The sequence below is a fragment of the Ranitomeya variabilis genome, chromosome 3 (assembly GCF_051348905.1).
Source record: "Ranitomeya variabilis isolate aRanVar5 chromosome 3, aRanVar5.hap1, whole genome shotgun sequence".
Taxonomy (NCBI): Eukaryota; Metazoa; Chordata; class Amphibia; order Anura; family Dendrobatidae; genus Ranitomeya; species Ranitomeya variabilis.
The window spans coordinates 387,049,846-387,070,064 of NC_135234.1; positions in this window are offsets into that span (position 1 = coordinate 387,049,846).

The window sequence follows — 20,219 nt, forward strand, 5'->3', positions numbered from 1 at the left end:
TCCACTTACTAGATAGCAGAAGGATACAAAAGAGGACTTCACGGTCAACTGAAAACCCTTTCAAAAACCATCCTGAAATTACTTTAAGACTCCTGTGTCAACTCCTGACACAGGAGTGGCAATTTCAGCCCGCAAGAGCTTCCAGCTACAGAGAATTACAAAAACTGCAAACTGGACAAAAGGTACAAAATAAAAGGACAAAGTCCACTTAGCTGATCAGCAGACTAGTAGCAGGAACATGCAACCGAAGGCTCTGGTTACAATGATGACCGGCAAGGAAATGACTGGAGAGCAAGGCTAAATAGGAAACTCCCAAACACTGATGGAAGCAGGTGAACAGAAGAAGCAAAGTGCAAACAAGTCACCAGTACCACCAGCAACCACCAGGGGAGCCCAAAAAGCGGATACACAACACTGTTCACAGAGTGCTGGCCATTATTTGACTTGTGTCTTGCATTTTTCTTCACTTTTTTTTCCTTTCTGCATTGTTAAAGGGAACCTGTCACCAGAAAAAATGCTATTAACCTGCAGATATAGGGTCAATCTGCAGGTTAATAGCGTTACTAACCTTCCCGGCTCCCTCACTTAGCCTAATGTTGCAGGCGGGAAATTAACTTTATTCCCCTTCAGAATTCGGGTTTCAGGCACTTGGATGGCACTGACGTGAGTATACAGAGCGATGGCTGTAACTGAGCCCCCGGCCCTGGCTGACAGCCAGCCCCAATACAGAGACAGATTCAGTCAGGGTCGGCGATGCGGTTACAGCCACCGCTTGCCACTCTGTATTCTCAGAGCGGTGACTGAGCCTACATCGGCGCCACCCAATAACTGAAACCCGGAGAATAAAGTTCATTTTCTCCACGCAGTGTTTGACTAAGTGAGGGCCCAGGCAGGTTAGTAACACTATTAACTTGCAGACTAACCCCATATCTGCAGGGTAATAGCGTTTTTTTCTGGTGATAGTTTCTCTTTAAATGCTAACAGTTGTCTCTGAGCTAGAAGGAGGAACCTATCTGATAAGTCATCTACTGTACATACAATTCAAAGACATAAAGGATTCCTGCTCTTCTGTCTCTTTGTAACATATTTTCAGAAAAGACAGCAGTTTTTCAGAATGGATGGTGGATTCAGGAGGCAAGAGGGAAAAAAAAGAAGTGTTTCACAAGTGGAGAAAGTACTGTTATGCAGTTTGCTGAAATGTCCATTTAAATGACCAGCCCAGCTTTATTATCGCAATGTTAATAAAAAGACCTGTAAGAATCCTATAAGAATTTATAAGGATTATGAGGTTATAATCCACTACAGTGGAATGTTTGTTAAATGGCATTTTCTGATGTGAAGCAGCATGTGTGCAATTTTCATACTTGTGGTCACGTGACGACTAGACATGATAAGCTTTAACAGCAGAAGTGCATTGAAAGAAGCTGGATATGTCCAGTTGTCGTGAGACCACAGCTATGCATATTGTACACATATGCTGTGACGTGACTGCTCACTCCCAATACCAGAGAATCCTGATAGACACCGCACACTGTCATAATTCAGAGGTGTACAGTCACATAAAATGTCTGCCCACTTTTTTTGTATGAAACCTGGATAACGCAATTAAATTTCAACTGAACTCCATCACGTGTGGCTAGCTATAATAGTGGTGAGTTTAAGGTACATACACTGGCAGATTAGGATATTCAATCGTCCAGATTAACAATCACCCGGTGAACAAGGAAAACACTCGTTCATTGGGTGAAATTATTTTTTAGATTGCTTAACAATCATAATTCCCAGCAGTATATCGTCCTATGTAAATATTACTTGTGCTGCTAATTCCTTACAACTGGCATATTGGCATAGCTGTCCGAGACAATACGATACAATATTTCTGCCGAGTTACACAAAAATATTGTGCCTTATTAAGGTGTTTCTGGCATAAGCAACTTAATGAATCGGCCCCTCTATCCACCGATCAATTTATTACTAATTATTCTATGAGCATAGGAAGTGTGGTTGGCATTTCTAAAAGGGCTATTAAATAACCGATGGTCAGCTTCTATGCAGGCAATCCATGGACTTTTAAATCGGCCAGTGTCAAAGCACCCTTACTGTACTGTATCTGCTTGCTTTTGTTTGTGCTGATCTATGTGCCCTTTGATGTAACTGTCTGATGTATCTGCACTTGTTAAGGAGATACAGTATTTCCGCACCCTGCAGATACTGCACCATGTGAGCTGGAGATTTAATGAAGAGATACAACTAGATGAAAATTTCTATAGTTTCTTGCTGAGAATCTCCAGCCCTCTCTAGACTAATATCTCCAGGCATCTGGGGCCGGAGTTCTCCCTCCCATCTCCTGCTGTTACCTCTGCTCTTTAAATGTGTTTAGTAATGCTAACGGGGCATTTACTAACGAGTGGTATTGCTATTCCCTTGATACCTTTAATATGCAGTTCTCTTTCCTTTCCCCTCCTCCAGTTTCTATCTCTCTTTACTATACAGGTCCTTCTCAAAAAATTAGCATATAGTGTTAAATGTCATTATTTACCATAATGTAATGATTACAATTAAACTTTCATATATTATAGATTCATTATCCACCAACTGAAATTTGTCAGGTCTTTTATTGTTTTAATACTGATGATTTTGGCATACAACTCCTGATAACCCAAAAAACCTGTCTCAATAAATTAGCATATCAAGAAAAGGTTCTCTAAACGACCTATTACCCTAATCTTCTGAATCAACTAATTAACTCTAAACACATGCAAAAGATACCTGAGGCTTTTAAAAACTCCCTGCCTGGTTCATTACTCAAAACCCCCATCATGGGTAAGACTAGCGACCTGACAGATGTCAAGAAGGCCATCATTGACACCCTCAAGCAAGAGGGTAAGACCCAGAAAGAAATTTCTCAACAAATAGGCTGTTCCCAGAGTGCTGTATCAAGGCACCTCAATGGTAAGTCTGTTGGAAGGAAACAATGTGGCAGAAAGCGCTGTACAACGAGAAGAGGTGACCGGACCCTGAGGAAGATTGTGGAGAAGGACCGATTCCAGACCTTGGGGAACCTGAGGAAGCAGTGGACTGAGTCTGGTGTGGAAACATCCAGAGCCACCGTGCACAGGCGTGTGCAGGAAATGGGCTACAGGTGCCGCATTCCCCAGGTAAAGCCACTTTTGAACCATAAACAGCGGCAGAAGCGCCTGACCTGGGCTACAGAGAAGCAGCACTGGACTGTTGCTAAGTGGTCCCAAGTACTTTTTTCTGATGAAAGCAAATTTTGCATGTCATTCAGAAATCAAGGTGCCAGAGTCTGGAGGGAGACTGGGGAGAAGGAAATGCCAAAATGCCTGAAGTCCAGTGTCAAGTACCCACAGTCAGTGATGGTGTGGGGTGCCATGTCAGCTGCTGGTGTTGGTCCACTGTGTTTCATCAAGGGCAGGGTCAATGCAGCTAGCTATCAGGAGATTTTGGAGCACTTCATGCTTCCATCGGCTGAAATGCTTTATGGAGATGAAGATTTCATTTTTCAGCACGACCTGGCACCTGCTCACAGTGCCAAAACCACTGGTAAATGGTTTACTGACCATGGTATTACTGTGCTCAATTGGCCTGCCAACTCTCCTGACCTGAACCCCATAGAGAATCTGTGGGATATTGTGAAGAGAAAGTTGAGAGACGCAAGACCCAACACTCTGGATGAGCTTAAGGCCGCTATTGAAGCATCCTGGGCCTCCATAACATCTCAGCAGTGTCACAGGCTGATTGCCTCCATGCCACGCCGCATTGAAGCAGTCATTTCTGCCAAAGGATTCCCGACCAAGTATTGAGTGCATAACTGAACATTATTATTTGATGGTTTTTTTGTTTGTTAATAAAAAACACTTTTATTTGATTGGACGGGTGAAATATGCTAATTTATTGAGACAGGTTTTTTGGGTTATCAGGAGTTGTATGCCAAAATCATCAGTATTAAAACAATAAAAGACCTGACAAATTTCAGTTGGTGGATAATGAATCTATAATATATGAAAGTTTAATTGTAATCATTACATTATGGTAAATAATGAAATTTAACACTATATGCTAATTTTTTGAGAAGGACCTGTACAACCTGAGTTAATGTCTTTGTTCAATTTTGCATTAGTGTCTTTTCCTCTGATGAAATCCCAATTTCATTGCACAATACAGACGTGCACATATTAACCTATATAACACTATATAATGCATTTTTTAAAATATCTTCTGATATTTTGGTTTATTGTTAGCGCATTTTTGATAATTTTTTTTTATTATCATTTTTTTACTATTAGTGTATTTTTGCTGCCTCAAAAATGCAGTGTCTTACAGTTCCACCAAAGTGGATGGGATTTATAGAAATCTCATGGCTAGTGTTGAGCATTCGGGTATCGGCCGATATTTGCTGTATCGGAATTCCGATACCGAGTTCCGATATTTTTGCGATATCGGAAATCGGAATCGGAAGTGTGCGGTGCGTATGATTCCCAGGGTCTGGAGGAGAGGAGACTCTCCTTCAGGCCCTGGGATCCATATTCATGTAAAAAATAAATAATAAAAATAAAAAATATTGATATACTCACCCCTCCGGCGGACCCTGGACCTTAGCAGTGTAACCGGCAGCCTCCGTTCCTAAGAATGCAGTGAGTGTACAGGACCTTCGATGATGTCGTGGCTTGTGATTGGTCGCGTGAGCGGTCACATGAACGGTCACGCGACCAATCACAAGCCGCGACGTCATCGAAGGCCCTTCACTCTGCATTCTTAGGAACGGAGGCAGACGCTTGGACCGGTGAGAGCCGGGGCCGTCGGAGGGGTGAGTATATCAATATTTTTTATTTTTATTCTTTATTTTATACATGAATATGGATCCCAGGGCCTGAAGGAGAGTTTCCTCTCCTTCAGACCCTGGGAACCATTCCGATATTTTGTGTCCCATTGATATGCATTGGTATCGGGTATCGATATCGGCGATATCCGATATTTTTTGGATATCGGCCGATCCAATCCGATACCGATACCTTTGCATATCGGAAGGTATCGCTCAACAGTACTCATGGCCAATGTGTTTAGTTAGCGAAAACTGACCTGCGGTGCATGTTTCATATCCACAGCATATCATTTTTTTTCTGTGAATATACTTTGGCTAAGGACGGGGCCATGAGCACCTTTATACACCAATCAGTGTGTGCAACTGAGACAGCAGACACAATGACGTAATTTCATTGCTTCTGCTGTGCGGAGAGTCAGTGCACTGGAGACAAGAACAGAGGGGCAGCGAAGTGAGTTTTTTCATGTATATAGGATGCTTGCATGTATTTAGGAGGGCCATGTGGTTGCTCATATTGTGTATAGGAAACTATGTGAGGACATACATTGTATATAGATGGCTATGTGGGGGATCATACTGTATATAGTGGTCTATGTGGGGGCTCACTCTGTATATAGTGGGGTTATGTGGGGACAAATACTGTACCTCTCAGTTGGTAGATGAACCGACAATGGGGGATAATCTTCTGGCTCTGGTCCTGTCAAATAAACCAGATACAATTTCAGATCTACAGGTTCTGGAGCAGACCTGGGCAAAGTGCGGCCAGTCGGCCACATCCGGCCATCTGACTGTCTCAGTCTGGCCCACGGACCAAGACATCCGTGCTGCTGGAAACCAGAGGCCCCTGGTCCGCACTGTGCCTGCCCGCTCGCTGTTTCCATCTGCACTGACTGCATTGGTGAAGGAGGGGCCTCTGGCCACTTCCTCTACCAATCAGCATGTGAAACAGCTGACGCGATGATGTAATTTAATCGCGTCATCTATGTACTGCGGAGAGTCAGCGCACCAGAAGCAGAGCAGCGGGGAACGGGACCGAGGTGAGTATGTGGTGTTCTTTTTTTTTTCATGTGTATGAAATGTTTGGGTGGTCATGGGAAGGCTAAGGTGTGTCATGCTGCACATGAGGAGGCTATGGGGGCATCATGCTGCACATGGGGAGGATATGGGGGTGACATGCAGCACATGGGGAAGCTATGGAGTGACATGCAGCACATGGGGAGGGTATGGGGGTGACATTCAACACATGGGGAGGCTATGGAGTTGACAGGGCAGCACATGGGAAGGCTATGGAGGTGACATGCAGTACATGGGGATGCTATGAGGGTGACATACTGTAAATGGGGAGGATGTGAGGGTGACATGCAGCTCATGGAGAGGCTATGGGGGTGACATGCAGCACATGGGGAGGATATGGGGGTGATATGCAGCACATGGGAATGCTATGAGGGTGACATGCTGCCAATGCGGAGGCTATGTGGGTGACATTCAGCACATGGGGAGGCTATGAAGGTGACATGCAGCACATGGAGAGGCTATGGGGTTGACATGCAGCACATGGAGAGGCTATGGGGGTGATATGCAGCACGTAGGGAGGCTATGGGATCATCATGCTGCATATAGGGAGGATATGGGGGCGTTGTACTGCCCATGGGGAGGCTATGAGGGTGTCATGCTGCACATGGGGAGGCTATGGGGTGACATGCTTCACACATGAAGAGGCTATGGGGGTGTCGTGCTGCACATGGGGATGCTATAGGGATGACATGCAGCACATGGGGAGGCTATGGGGATGTCATGCTGCACATGGGGAGGTTATGGGGTGACATGCTGCACGCTGCACATGGGGATGCTATGGGGGTGACATGCACCACAAGGGAAGGCTATGGGGGTGACATGCAGCACATGGGGAGGCTATGGAATTGACAGGGCAGCACATGGGAATGCTATGAGGGTCACATGCTGCAAATGGGGAGGCTGTGTGGGTGACATGCAGCACATGGAGAGGCTATGGGGGTGACATGCAGCACATGGGGAGGCTATGGGGGTGACATACAGCACATAGGGAGGCTATGGCATCATCATGCTGCACATGGGGAGGATATGGGGGCGTTGTACTGCCCATGGGGAGGCTATGAGGGTGTTATGCTGCACATGGGGAGGTTATGGGGTGACATGCTTCACATGAAGAGGCTATGGGGGTGTTGTGCTGCACACGGGGATGCTATAGGGATGACATGCAGCACATGGGGAGGCTATGGGGGTGTCATGCTGCACATGGGGAGGTTATGGGGTGACATGCTGCACATGGGGAGGCTATGGGGGTGGCATGCTGCACATGGGGATGCTATGGGGATGACATGCAGAACATGTGGAGGCTATGGGGATGTCATGCTGCACATGGGGGGGTTAAGGGGTGACATGCTGCACATAGGGAGGCTATGGGGGTGACATGCTGCACATGGGGATGCTATGTGGGTGACATGCACCACATGGGAAGGCTATGAGGGTGACATACTGCAAATGGGGAGGATGTGAGGGTGACATGCAGCTCATGGAGAGGCTATGGGGGTGACATGCAGCACATGGGGAGGCTATGGGGGTGATATGCAGCACATATGAAGGCTATGGGATCATCATGCTGCACATGGGGGACTATGGGGGTGACATTCAGCACATGGGGAGGCTATGGAGTTGACAGGGCAGCACATGGGAAGGCTATGGGGGTCACATGCAGCACATGGGAATGCTTTGAGGGTGACATGCTGCAAATGGGGAGGCTATGTGAGTGGCATGCAGCACATGGGGAGGCTATGAAGGTGACATGCAGCACATGGAGAGGTTATGGAGGTGACATGCAGCATATGGGTAAGCTATGGGGGTGACATGCAGCCCATAGGGAAGCTATGGGATCATCATGCTGCACATGGGGAGGATATGGGAGCGTTGTACTGCCCATGCGGAGGCTATGAGGGTGTCATGCTGCACATGGGGATGCTATGGGGGTGACATGCACCACATGGGGAGGCTATGGTGGTGACATGCTGCCTATGGGGAGGTTATGGGGTGACATGCTGCACATGGGGAGGCTATGAAGGTGACATGCAGCACATGGAGAGGCTATGGAGGTGACATGCAGCACATGGAGAGGCTATGGGGTTGACATGAAGCACATAGGGAGGCTATGGGATCATCATGCTGCATATAGGGAGGATATGGGGGCGTTGTACTGCCCATGGGGAGGCTATGAGGGTGTCATGCTGCACATGGGGAGGCTATGGGGTGACATGCTTCACATGAAGAGGCTATGGGGGTGTCGTGCTGCACATGGGGATGCTATAGGGATGACATGCAGCACATGGGGAGGCTATGGGGGTGTCATGCTGCACATTGGGAGGCTATGAAGGTGACATGCAGCACATGGAGAGGCTATGGAGGTGACATGCAGCACATGGAGAGGCTATGGGGGTGACATGCAGCACATAGGGAAGCTATGGAATCATCATGCTGCACATGGGGAGGATATAGGGGCGTTGTACTGCCCATGGGGAGGCTATGAGGGTGTCATGCTGCACATGGGGATGCTATGGGGGTGACATGCACCACATGGGGAGGCTATGGTGGTGACATGCTGCACATGGGGAGGTTATGGGGTGACATGCTGCACATGTGGAGGCTATGGGGTGACATGCTGCACATGGGGATGCTATGGGGGTGGCATGCACCAAATGGGGAGGCTATGGAGCATCATGCTGTACTTGGTGATGCTATGGGGGCCTCATGCACTATATAGGGAGGCTGTGTGGGGCTCATGCTGTATATAGGGAGGATGTGTGGGGCTCTTGCTGTATATAGGGAGGCTGTATGGGGCTCATGCTATATATAAGGAGGCTGCGTGGGGCTCAAGCTGTATATAGGGAGGCTGTGTGCGGCTCATGCAGTGTATATAGGGAGGCTGTGTGCTGCTCATGCAGTGTATATAGGGAGGCTGTGTGTTGCTCATGTAGTGTATATAGGGAGGCTGTGTGGGGCTCATGCAGTGCATGTAGGGAGGCTATATGTGGCTCATGCAGTGTATATAGGGAAGCTGTGGGGCTCATGCTGTGTATAGGGAGGCTGTGTGGGGCTCATGCTGTACATGGGGAGGCTCTGGGGCTCATGCTGTGTATAGGGAGGCTGTGTGGGGCTCATGCTGCATATGGGGAGGCTGTTTAGAGCTCATGCAGCATATGGGGAGGCAATTTGGAGCTCATGCTGCAAATGGGGGAGGCTGTGTGGGGCTCATGCCGCATATGGGGGGGGCTGTGTGGGGCTCATGCCGCATATGGAGGAGGCTGTGTGTGGGTCTTTCAGTATATAAAGGGCTGTTGGGGGCTCATACGATATACAGAAGGGGCTGTAAGCGGGTTCAAACGATATATAGGGGGATGTCAGCATACTTAATTCTGCTCAATATTAAGTGATACAATTAATATTGATATAATTATCAATAATATAATTATATATCGATATTAATATTGAGTAGAATTTTCGGCCTATTGGTTTGGCCCTCCACAACAGTCACGGTCTCTCACATGGCCCCTCGGAAAAATTAATTGCCCACCCCAGTTCTGGAGCATTTGGGATGCAGTGACCATAATATGGTAGGTCTCAATGTAATATTTAATAAAACATTTCAAAGGGGAAATGAAAAAAAAATGGAACTTTAGGAAAGCTGATTTTAATAAAGTAAGGGAAGAGCTTAATCGTGTAAACTAGGACCATGTCATGGTAACTGGGGATGCAGACCATAAATGGGGCATGTTTAAGGTTATACTACTAGGATCCTGTAGAAAACGTATACCATCTGGTAATAAAATGTCTAGCAATAAAAAGAAACCATTATGGATAAATAAGACAGTACAAAGTTTAATAAGACTAAAACAAAGGGCATTCAAAATCCTGAAGGCCGGGAATGCAGAAATAGCATTTCAGTAGTATAAAGATCTCATTAAGAAACTAAAAAAAGAAATCAAGCTGACAAAGTTATCTACACATCTACAGAGGAACAAATAGCCAACGACATGAAAATAAATTCTACAAATTTTTATAAATGCATCAATGCCAAAAAGAAAAAAAGATGGTATTGGCCCCTTAAAAGACGATAATAAGAAGATAATTATAGAGGACAAAGAAAAGGCTGATATATTGAATATGCACTTCATCCGTGTTCACCAATGAACAGACTGTTCCAGGGATCATTCAACAAGGCAAAAATCAAAGTTCACTACCTGATATACAGTGGGGGAAATAAGTATTTGTTCCCTTGCTGATTTTGTAAGTTTGCCCACTGACAAAGACATGAACAGTTTATAATTTTAAGGGTAGGCTAATTTTAAGGTTGAGAGATAGAATCTCAAAAATAAAATCCAGAAAATCACATTATATAATTCATACAAATTTATTTGGATTTTGCAATGAGAAATAAGTACTTGATCCGCTACCAACCATTAAGAGTTCTGGCTCCTACAGACCAGTTAGATGCTCCTAATCAACTCGTTACCTGCCTTAAAGACAGCTGTCTTATATACTTTCCTTTATAAAAGACTCCTGTCCACAGACTCAATTAATCAGTCAGACTCTATCCTCTACAACATGGGCAAGACCAAAAATACGCGCATGTCCAGCCTCCCGTGACGTCACGGCTTGTGATTGGTTAATGGCGGCCATGTTGCCGGGACGCGGACCAATCACAGCAAGCCGTGACGTAATTTCGTCACAGCTTGCTGTGATTGGTCCTAGTCCCGGCAACATGGCCGCCCTGACCAATCACAAGCCGGGACTTCACGTAACCAAGTAAAAGCGCGAAATTTAAACAAACAATGCTGCCGGTTCCCTCGCTGAGGTCCAGGCTGCGTCGGAGAGGTGAGTATAGCAATATTTTTTATTTTAATTCTCTCTTTTACACATTATTACATTAATGTTGTTGCGATACCCGATACCACAAAAGTATCGGATCTCGGTATCGGAAATTCCGATACAGCAAATATCGGCCGATACCCGATACTTGCAGTATCGGAATGCTCAACACTACTCGTGAGGTATCTTTGATCATGAGGAAGGTGAGCAATCAGCCTAAAACTACATGGGGGAACTTGTTAATGATCTCAAGGCAGCTGGGACCACAGTCACCAAGAAAATCATTGGTAACACATTATGCCACAATGGTTTAAAATTCTGCAGTGCCTGCAAGGTCCCCCTGCTCAAGAAGGCACATAGGCAGGCCCATCTGAAGTTTGTCAATGAACATTTGGATGATTCTGTGAGTGATTGGGAGAAAGTGCTGTGGTCAGATAAGACAAAAATTGATCTCTTTGGCATTAACTCAACTCACCGTGTTTGGAGGAAGAGAAATGCTGCCTATGACCCAAACAACACCATCCCCACTGTCAAGCATGGAGGTGGAAACATTATATTTTGGGGGTGTTTCTCTGCTCGGCATCAATGGGACAATGGATGGAGCCATGTACTGTAAAATCCTCAATGACAACCTCCTTCCCTCTGCCAGGACATTAAAAATGGGTCGTGGCTTGGTCTTCCAGCAAGACAATGACCCAAAACATACAGCCAAGGCAACAAGGGAGTGGCTCAAAAAGAAGCACATTAAGGTCATGGAGTGACCTAGCCAGTCTCCAGACCTTAAAACCCATAGAAAACTTATGGAAGGAGTTGAAGCTCCGATTTGCCAAGCGACAGCTTCAAAATCTTAATTATTTAGAGATGATCTGCAAAGAGGAGTGGACTAAAATTCCTCCTGACATGTGCACAAACCTCATCATCAACTACAAAAAATGTCTTGACTGCTGTGCTTGCCAACAAGGGTTTAGCCACCAAGTTGTCATGATTTTGGATGGGATGATTCAGCCTCCGTCCTGGTCAGGTCAGGTTTAACGCGTGTTGCCTCTCTTTAGTTCTGGGGTGGCTATTTAATGCTGGTGGTGCCTGGGTCAGGTGTTGGTGATACTTCCGTGTACTCGGTTAGTGGTTGCTGACCCAGCTTACTCACCTGTAATCGTTGTGCCTCTGTGCGTGTGAGCTTTGTTGTGTATGACCCGGTTCTGTCCCCTAAATTCTACCTCCTGTTTCTTTTCAGTACTTATCTGTCCTTTCTGGTTCTCAGACCCCCTTGGCTCGTCTCATTTTACCCTTCGGGCTTGTCCCTGGTACCTTTCTCTCACCTGGCTTTTGACTCTCGGCTCCTCTCTGACTATGTTCTCTGCTCTGTGCTCCACACTCTCATCTGACTCCCCGTCCACTCTCGCGGTAGCTCTGCCCCTCCGTGATCATGTGACTGTCTAGTCGCAGGTCCTGTGCCTACTGCATACCTTTGTCTCAGGTCCTGTGCGCACTGCATGCCCTGCTCCTTACACTCCTGACCTCCATGCCCCCTGCTTGCACCATCTAGGATTTCCATAGTGACACTATTAGTGTCACTACATTATCACCAACCTTTACATTTTTCGGGGGTCTTGTTACTTTGTGTGTTATGGATCAGCTGCGTGTGCTGTCGGATCAGGTGACTAACCTGACCAAGATTATGCAGAATCTGTTGAGCAAAGAGCGTTGGTCACTTCTCACCAACAGGTACAAAGGGAGTTGGCAGATATGGTTAACACTGTTTGGGGTGCCTCCTCTCCGTCTGGCAATGTGGAGGGTACAGTGTCTGATGTCTTCTTGTCCTCTCCTGAACGCTCTGTCAAACTTCTGGATACCTTTTCTGGGGATAAAAGAAAATTCTGGGTGTTTAGGGAGAGTTGCAAATTACTTGTTTCCCTACTTCCTTGGTCCTTGGGTGATGAGAGTCAAAGGGTGGGGATAGTTATTTCCCTGTTACGTGAGGGGCCACAGTCCTGGGCTTTCTCCCTACCCCCTACCTCCCCTGAGAGATTGTCTGTTGATCGGTACTTTGAGGCCTTTGGTCTGATTTACGATGAACCTGATCGAGTGAGATTGTCTGAGGACACGATTATGGGTCTCACCCAAGGAAAGCTTTCTGCGGAGTGGTACTGTTTTGAATTCAGGCGATGGGCACCTGAAGTATCCTGGAACAACTTGTCTCTCAGAGGGCTATTCTGAAGGGGTCTCTCCGAACATCTAAAGGATGCCTTGGCCTTGCACCCCCACCCGATTCTCTGGAGGAGGCCATGACCCAGGCCGTCTGCATGGACCGCAGGCTGCGTGAGAGAGGAGTGGTGCAATGTGAGGCTCCTCTGTTGCCAATTAAACCGAAACCTTCTTTATCTGTGGAACCCATGGAGGTGGGGGCAGTCTCCATGAAGGAAATAGAGAGTAGACGTCGTAGGGAGAATAAACTCTGCTTCTGTTGTGGAGCTCCAGGCCATTGAAGAAAGGACTGTCCCCCGAGTTCCAAGGTTTCAGGAAATTACTAGGTCTGGGTAGCTGCCGAGAAAGCTACCCATACCCACATGTACTTTTTTCCTCAGTCTTCAAAATGTTGTTAAAAGTGGAAATTGGTGTGAACAATGTTTTTTCCCTCTTCTGCTTTTGTGGATTGCAGCTTTTCAGTAAATCTGATTGACTTGAGACTCGTGGCTCATTGTGAGATAGGGACAGTTAGATTGGAAAAACCCATGAGTGTGGTGGCTATTAACTCAACCCCTTTTACCAAGGAGGTGATCCGCTCCCATACTAATGAATTCATCCTTAAGATGGGCCCTGTTCTTTGTAGCATATAGCCTGTTTCGTTCTGGACAACCTCCCCGCTGGGTTGGTTTTGGGGTTTCCTTGGCTTCATTGTCTCCTGTTGCTGCAGGATTTTTTTTTGTACAAAAAAAAGACTGAGGTCTCTGGCCATGCCTCGACTTTCGGGCACTTAACAAAATTACTGTAAGAAACACATATCCCCTTCCACTCATTCCCGATTTGTGCAACTAATTGTCCAGGGCCAAATGGTTTTCAAAATTAGACTTGCGGGGGGGGGGGGGGGTATATAACCTGATCCAGGTACAGGAGGGGTAAAAGTGAAAGTCTACGTTTCTCACATCTGAAGAGTTGTTCGAAAATTTAGTTATGCCATTTGGTTTTACCAATGCTCCTGCGGTCTTTCAAAGCTTTATCAATAATGTGTTCTTTGATTTCATTGGGTGGTTTGGGGAGAATCAGCTTTTCGCTAAGAACTGTCTTTCTTGGGGTTTATTGCCTCTAGTGATGGGTTCTGCATGGATCCCAAAAGTTTCAGGCCATTGTGGACTGGGTGCAACCCCGAGACCTTAAAGGTCTTCAGCGCTTCTTAGAATTCACCAATTACTGCCATAGGTTTATTAAAGGCCCCTCACCAACTTGACACAGAAGGGGGCTGATGAGAAGAACTGGTCTGCCTCAGCGGTAGCGGCGTTTATGTCTCTAAAAATTTGCTTTATGACTGCCCTGGTTCTGGTCCAACCAGATCCGTCTAAACCTTTTGTGATGGAGGTGGACGCCTCGGTAGTGATAGTGGGGGTGATGTTGTCCCAGGGGTCTGCCACCTTGACCAATCTAAAACCATGCGCCTTCTTCTCCAAGAAGTTCTCCCCGGCAGAAAGAAATTATGATGTGGGTAATTGGGAACTTCTGGCAGTTAAGTTGGCCTTTGAAGAACAGAGGCATTTTTTGGAGTGGGCGGCTCATACCATTACTGTGATAACTGATCTCAAGAATCTGGCGTACATTGAGTCTGCTAAAAGGTTAAGGCCAAGGCTATCTAGTCACTTTTTTTCCAGTTCGCAATCACTTTTCATCCTGGATCCCAGAACGTGAAGACCGATGCCTTGTCCCGGAGTCTGGATCCAGTTTCTCCCCTCCCCCGAGCCTCCATTCTTCAACCTGGGGTGGTGGTGGCTGATGTGTTGTCAAGTTTGGAACAGGAGATTCGGGAAGCTCAGTCTCTGGCTCCCCCATTCATACCCGCTGATAAATTGTTTGTTCCTGTTCAGTTTCAAGTCAGGATTTTCCAGGAGTTCCATGACTCGGCTCTGGGTGGTCATCTGGGGATTTCGGCTACTCGTGGGGCCATCGCGAGGGTTTTTTGGTGGTCCTCACTTAGGTCTGATGTTAAGACGTTTGTGTCTGCCTGTGAAGTTTGTGCCCGTGCTAAGAGCTCTCATAACCGGCAGGCCGGGGAATTTGTACCTTTGCCAGTTCCTGATAAAATCCATGGACAAATGTATCCATGGTCTATGACCAATCATCCTCTTTCCAAGGGGAATACTGTCATTTTGGTGGTGGTGGACAGGCTTACTAAGGAGGCACACTTTGTACCCTTGGGGGCTTTGCTCTCTGTGGAAACCTTGTCTAGGTTGCTGGTTCAGCATGTGGTTAGATTTCATGGTGTGCCCTTGAGTGTGGTGTCTGACCGTGGAGTGCAGTTCGTGTCCAGGTTTTGGAGGGCGTTTTGTAAAAGGTTGTGTATTGTGTTGTCCTTTTCGTCTGCGTACCATTCAGAAACCAATGGTCAGACCAAACGGACCAACCAGTCATTGGAGTTAATTTTATGCTGTCTTTCCACTTCTAGTCAGGATGACTGGTCTGATGCCTTGCCTTTAGCAGAGTTTGCGTTCAATAATGTTTTAACCACTGCACAGGTATCTCCCCTTTCTTTTGTAATTACGGGTTTAATCCACACTTTGGGGAATTTTCTCGGATGGACTCCGGTTGCCCCCGGGCTGATATAGCTGTACAGCAGTTGGGAAATTTGTGGCTGGAGGTCCAGAGGAATATTAGGGAAGCTCAGGAGAAGTTTAAGGTTTTTGCAGACAGGAGGCGGACTGTGGACCCACCTTTCAGGTTGGGGATAAAGTGTGGCTGTATACTATGAATGTTAAGCTTAGGGTTCCTTCTGTGAAATTAGGGCCTAAGTTTATTGGTCCTTATGAAATCACGGAAGTGGTTAACCCAGTGGCATTTCGTTTGCGTCTTCCATTGTCTTTTAAGATCCACAATGTATTCCATAGGGCCCTGCTGAAGCCATTGGGGGCTGTGGAAGAAGAGTCGTTGGGTTCCTCGCCACCTGTATTGGTGGATAGTCAGGAGGAGTACGAGGTTGAGCGTATCGTGGATTCCCGGTTTGTCCATCGTTCCCTCCAGTATCTTGTGCACTGGAAGGGGTACGGTCCGGAGGATCGATCCTGGGTTCCTGCCCGATCGGTTCACGCTGATCGTCTGGTGCAGTCCTTTCATGCCCGATTTCCTGGGAAACCTGGGGTCTGGTGGCCCCCTGTTGAGAGGAGGGTACTGTCATGACTCTGGACGTGATGATTCAGCCTCCATCCTGGTCAGGTCAGGGTTAACGTGGGTGGCCTCTCTCTGGTTCAAGGGCGGCTGTTTAATGCTGGTGGTGCCTGGGTCAGGTGTCGGTGATACTTTCGTGTACTGTACTCAGGCTGCTTTCACACATCAGTTTTTTGCTGTCAGTCACAATCTGGCAAATTTAGAAAAAACAGGATCCGGCAAAAGTTGCTGCCGGATCCGTTTTTTCTCATAGACTTGTATTAGCGACGGATGGCCTCACGTTTCATCCGTTTTTCTCTGGATCCTTCAAAAATTGGTTTTCCAGCCGGATTGTGACTGACAGCAAGAAACTGATGTGTGAAAGCAGCCTAAGTCACTTGTAATGCCACATCTATAATATGGGACCAAGTTTTGGGCTCTACATTTTAAAATGAATATTCAGAAGTTAGAGTTGGTTCAAAGGTGGGCAACTAGATCATTAAAAGGGATGGAAGGCCTCCAATATGATGAGAGGGTGGAAAAGCTGAGCTTGTTTAGCAGTCCCTTTCCACGCAGGTGCTTAGCGTCTAGCAGCTAGAAATCGCCTTAGTGTTTCTCTTTCTTTAGTTGCAACGCGCATGCGCCGTTTGACCTTTTTGGCGCATGCACAGTTACACTGTTCAATTTTAGGCGCTCTGCTTTAATGCGCGGGCTCAGTTTGCCTGCTAACATGGCAGCTCGCATTCCCACTTACTGCCACCCCACACAGCTGCGATCTGTCTCAGCTTTAGTCAACACACTATATATACGAGCCTCTCCCACACAGCAGTAGATATGCCGTCAGCACAGAGACCATTCCCTGATTCCCGATCCACACCACATGCAGGTGGTTATTTCTTTTAGACCTAGAAGCTCACTTCCTGTCTTCTATATTACATCTGACTTACCTTCCTTTCTTATGTTTTCAGAACGTTTCCTTGTCTACTTGAACTCAGGTACAATGTGCTTATTTGCTCTGAGTTTTTATGCCTCTCTTACAATCTGGTCACTTTTTTGGTTACCTATACAACCAAAACAATTCTTCCAACAATAAATTAACTATGATCCTCTTCAAATCCAATAACTAAAAACCAATAAAGCAAATGAAGTAGCAACACAATCAAAAATTATAAAAAATATAATTTTTTTTATTATAAATAGCGAATATTAGAGACATATATACTGTATATGGATAGGCATGCTGGCACTGAGTGGCATTTAAAAATACGGATTTATATTAATTACCAGCATGAATATACATACTATTATCATAATATGTGTCGATAGCAGGTTGTATAGGTCATAGATCTCTATATGTTCTGTCTCTTGATTGTCCTTGATTATTGGGGAAAGGTACCCCGTGCTATGTATCGTATATGATATTATTCTTGTGAAAAATATATTCTACTTTTTGCTATTTATAATAAAAAAAATTATATTTTTTATGATTTTTGATCGTGTTGCTAAAACCTTGATAAAGGCCCACTCTAGCAGAAACGTAGTATTTTTGTCTGACTGATCATTGATCTGAATTTCTGCAAAGAAATATATTTGATGACAAGGATTTTCATTCTACTATGTAGAAAAAAAACATGTCTCAGAGGAGATCCCATTTACAGTGGCTAGCAAAAGTATTCAACCCCTCCCCCCCCTTTGGTATTTTTTCTTGTTTTGCTACCTTACAACCTGGAATTTCACTGAGGTGTACTTACGGTTTGATATCAGTTCATACGAAGAACATGCCTACAACTGTGAACATTTGGTTTTCTTTTTATTGTTAAGCAAATAACAAATAGTCAAAAAGTCAGTACTTTGTAGAGCCTCCTTTTGCGGCAGTTATAGCTCCAAACCTCTTTGGATAAGTATCTATGAGCTTTCCACATCTTGCCTCTGGGAAGTTTACCCATTCCTCAAGGCAAAACTTCTCCAGATCCTTCAAAGTAGATGGTTTCCTCTGGTGAACAACAATCTTCAAATCTGACCACAGATACTCAATTGGATTAATGTCTGGGCTTTGACTAGGCCACTCCAATACATTTACGTGTTTCCCATTAAGCCACTCGAATGCTTTAACAGCATGCTTTGGGTCAGTGTCTGTTAGAAGGTGAACCTCCATCCGAGTCTCAAATAACTGACAGACTGAAACAGATTTTGCTCAAAAACATTCTTGTATTTCACACCATCCATTTTCCCCTCGACTCAAACCATTTTTCCTTTCTATCCCTGCTACCAAAAAAAATCCAAGAAAGCATGATGCTGTCACCACCATGTTTCACTGGTCTGGTTATATCAATTGATCTTTTCGTTCTGCATATACGCACCTTTCTTTTAAATTTTTCTGTATTATACTATTTTTGTGCTATATCCCTCTTTTTTCAAGTCTAGAGGGTAACAGTGTCTAGGAATACTGAAGTGGAGCGGCACCATAACGCGCAATTAAGGGTGTCAGCCTCCGATGTCAGGGTGTTTTGACAGGAACTTTTTAAGTCCCCTTTTTGATAGTCCCTAAAACCATCTATGTACATGTGTATAGTTTTTTGTGCCTTAGATTGAATCCTGGATAGCATTGTGATGATTATTCCTCTAGACTACTTTTAGAAGATTGTCTTTTGAGTAATATACTTTTAAATGAATTAATAAAAGTTATATTTTAGGCGTCTATTCTTTTGGGTGATTGAGGCCTTACTGTTTATCTATTTTGTTTTTTCCTACAACAAGAGGTAGTAATGGCAGATACTGTAATAGCTTTTAAAAAAGGGCTGGATGATTTCCTCAGTACACATAAAATTGTGAGTTATAGATAATTTTGTGGTAAAATTGTATAATTGGTGGAGAAAGGTTAAAATTGATAGACCTAGGTCTTTTTTCAATCTATGTAACTATATGTGACTGCAGGGTGTGTATTGGAGGCTATGTTAGCCTCTAATATGCAGTGTGAGCACTATGTGGTAGCTCACACTGTGTATAGGAGTCTATATGGGTGCTCATACTTTATAAATGGTGGCTATGTGGGAGCTCACACTGTATATAGGAGACTATGTAAGGGCTCACACTGTATATAGCAGGGCTATGTGGGGGCTCATACTGTATAAATGGTGTCTATGTGGGAGCTCACACTGTATATAGGAGACTATGTAAGGGATCACACTGTATATAGCAGGGCTATGTGGGGGCTCATACTGTATATAGGATCTATGTAGGGGCTTACACTGTTTATAGGAGGCTATGTGATGGCTCAAACTGTATATAAGAGGCTATGGGGGGGCTGATACTGTATATAGGAGGCAATTTTGGGGCTCATGCTTTACATAGGGTGCGGTGTGTGGGTTCACATGTTATCAGGGGGTTGTGTGCCAGCTACGGTATATATGGGGTTGTCAGCATACTTAATTCTGCTCAATATTAAGTGATACAATAAATAAAATAATAATATTCTAATATTCAGCTAATTAATTTCAGCCTATTGATTCGGCCCTCCATAACAGTCACAGTCTCTCTTGTGGCCCCTTATGAAAATGAGTTCCCCATCCCTAGTCTAGACTCATCTGGTGCATACAGACTCATGAACTGAAAGAAAATATGATGTTTAGGGACAGAACTGTTGGGTATCCGCTTTTTGGGCTCCCCTGGTGGTTGCTGGTGGTACTGGTGACTTGTTTGCACTTTGCTGCTTCTGTTCACCTGCTTCCATCAGTGTTTGGGAGTTTCCTATTTAGCCTTGCTCTCCAGTCATTTCCTTGCCGGTCATCGTTGTAACCAGAGTCTTTCGGTTGCATGTTCCTGCTACTAGTCTGCTGATCAGCTAAGTGGACTTATTGTCCTTATCGTTTTTGTATTTTTGTCCAGTGTACAGTTTTGTCATTTTCTGTTGCTGGAAGCTCTTGTGGTCTGATATTGCCACTCCTGTGTGATGAGTTGACACAGGAGTCTTAAAGTAATTTCAGGATGGTTTTTTGAAAGGGTTTTCAGTTGACCGTGAAGTCCTCTTTTGTATCCTTCTGCTATCTAGTAAGTGGACCTCTCTTTGCTAAATCTACTTTCATACTGTGTATGTCTTTTCCCCTGAAATCACCGTTAATATATGTGGGGGCTGCTA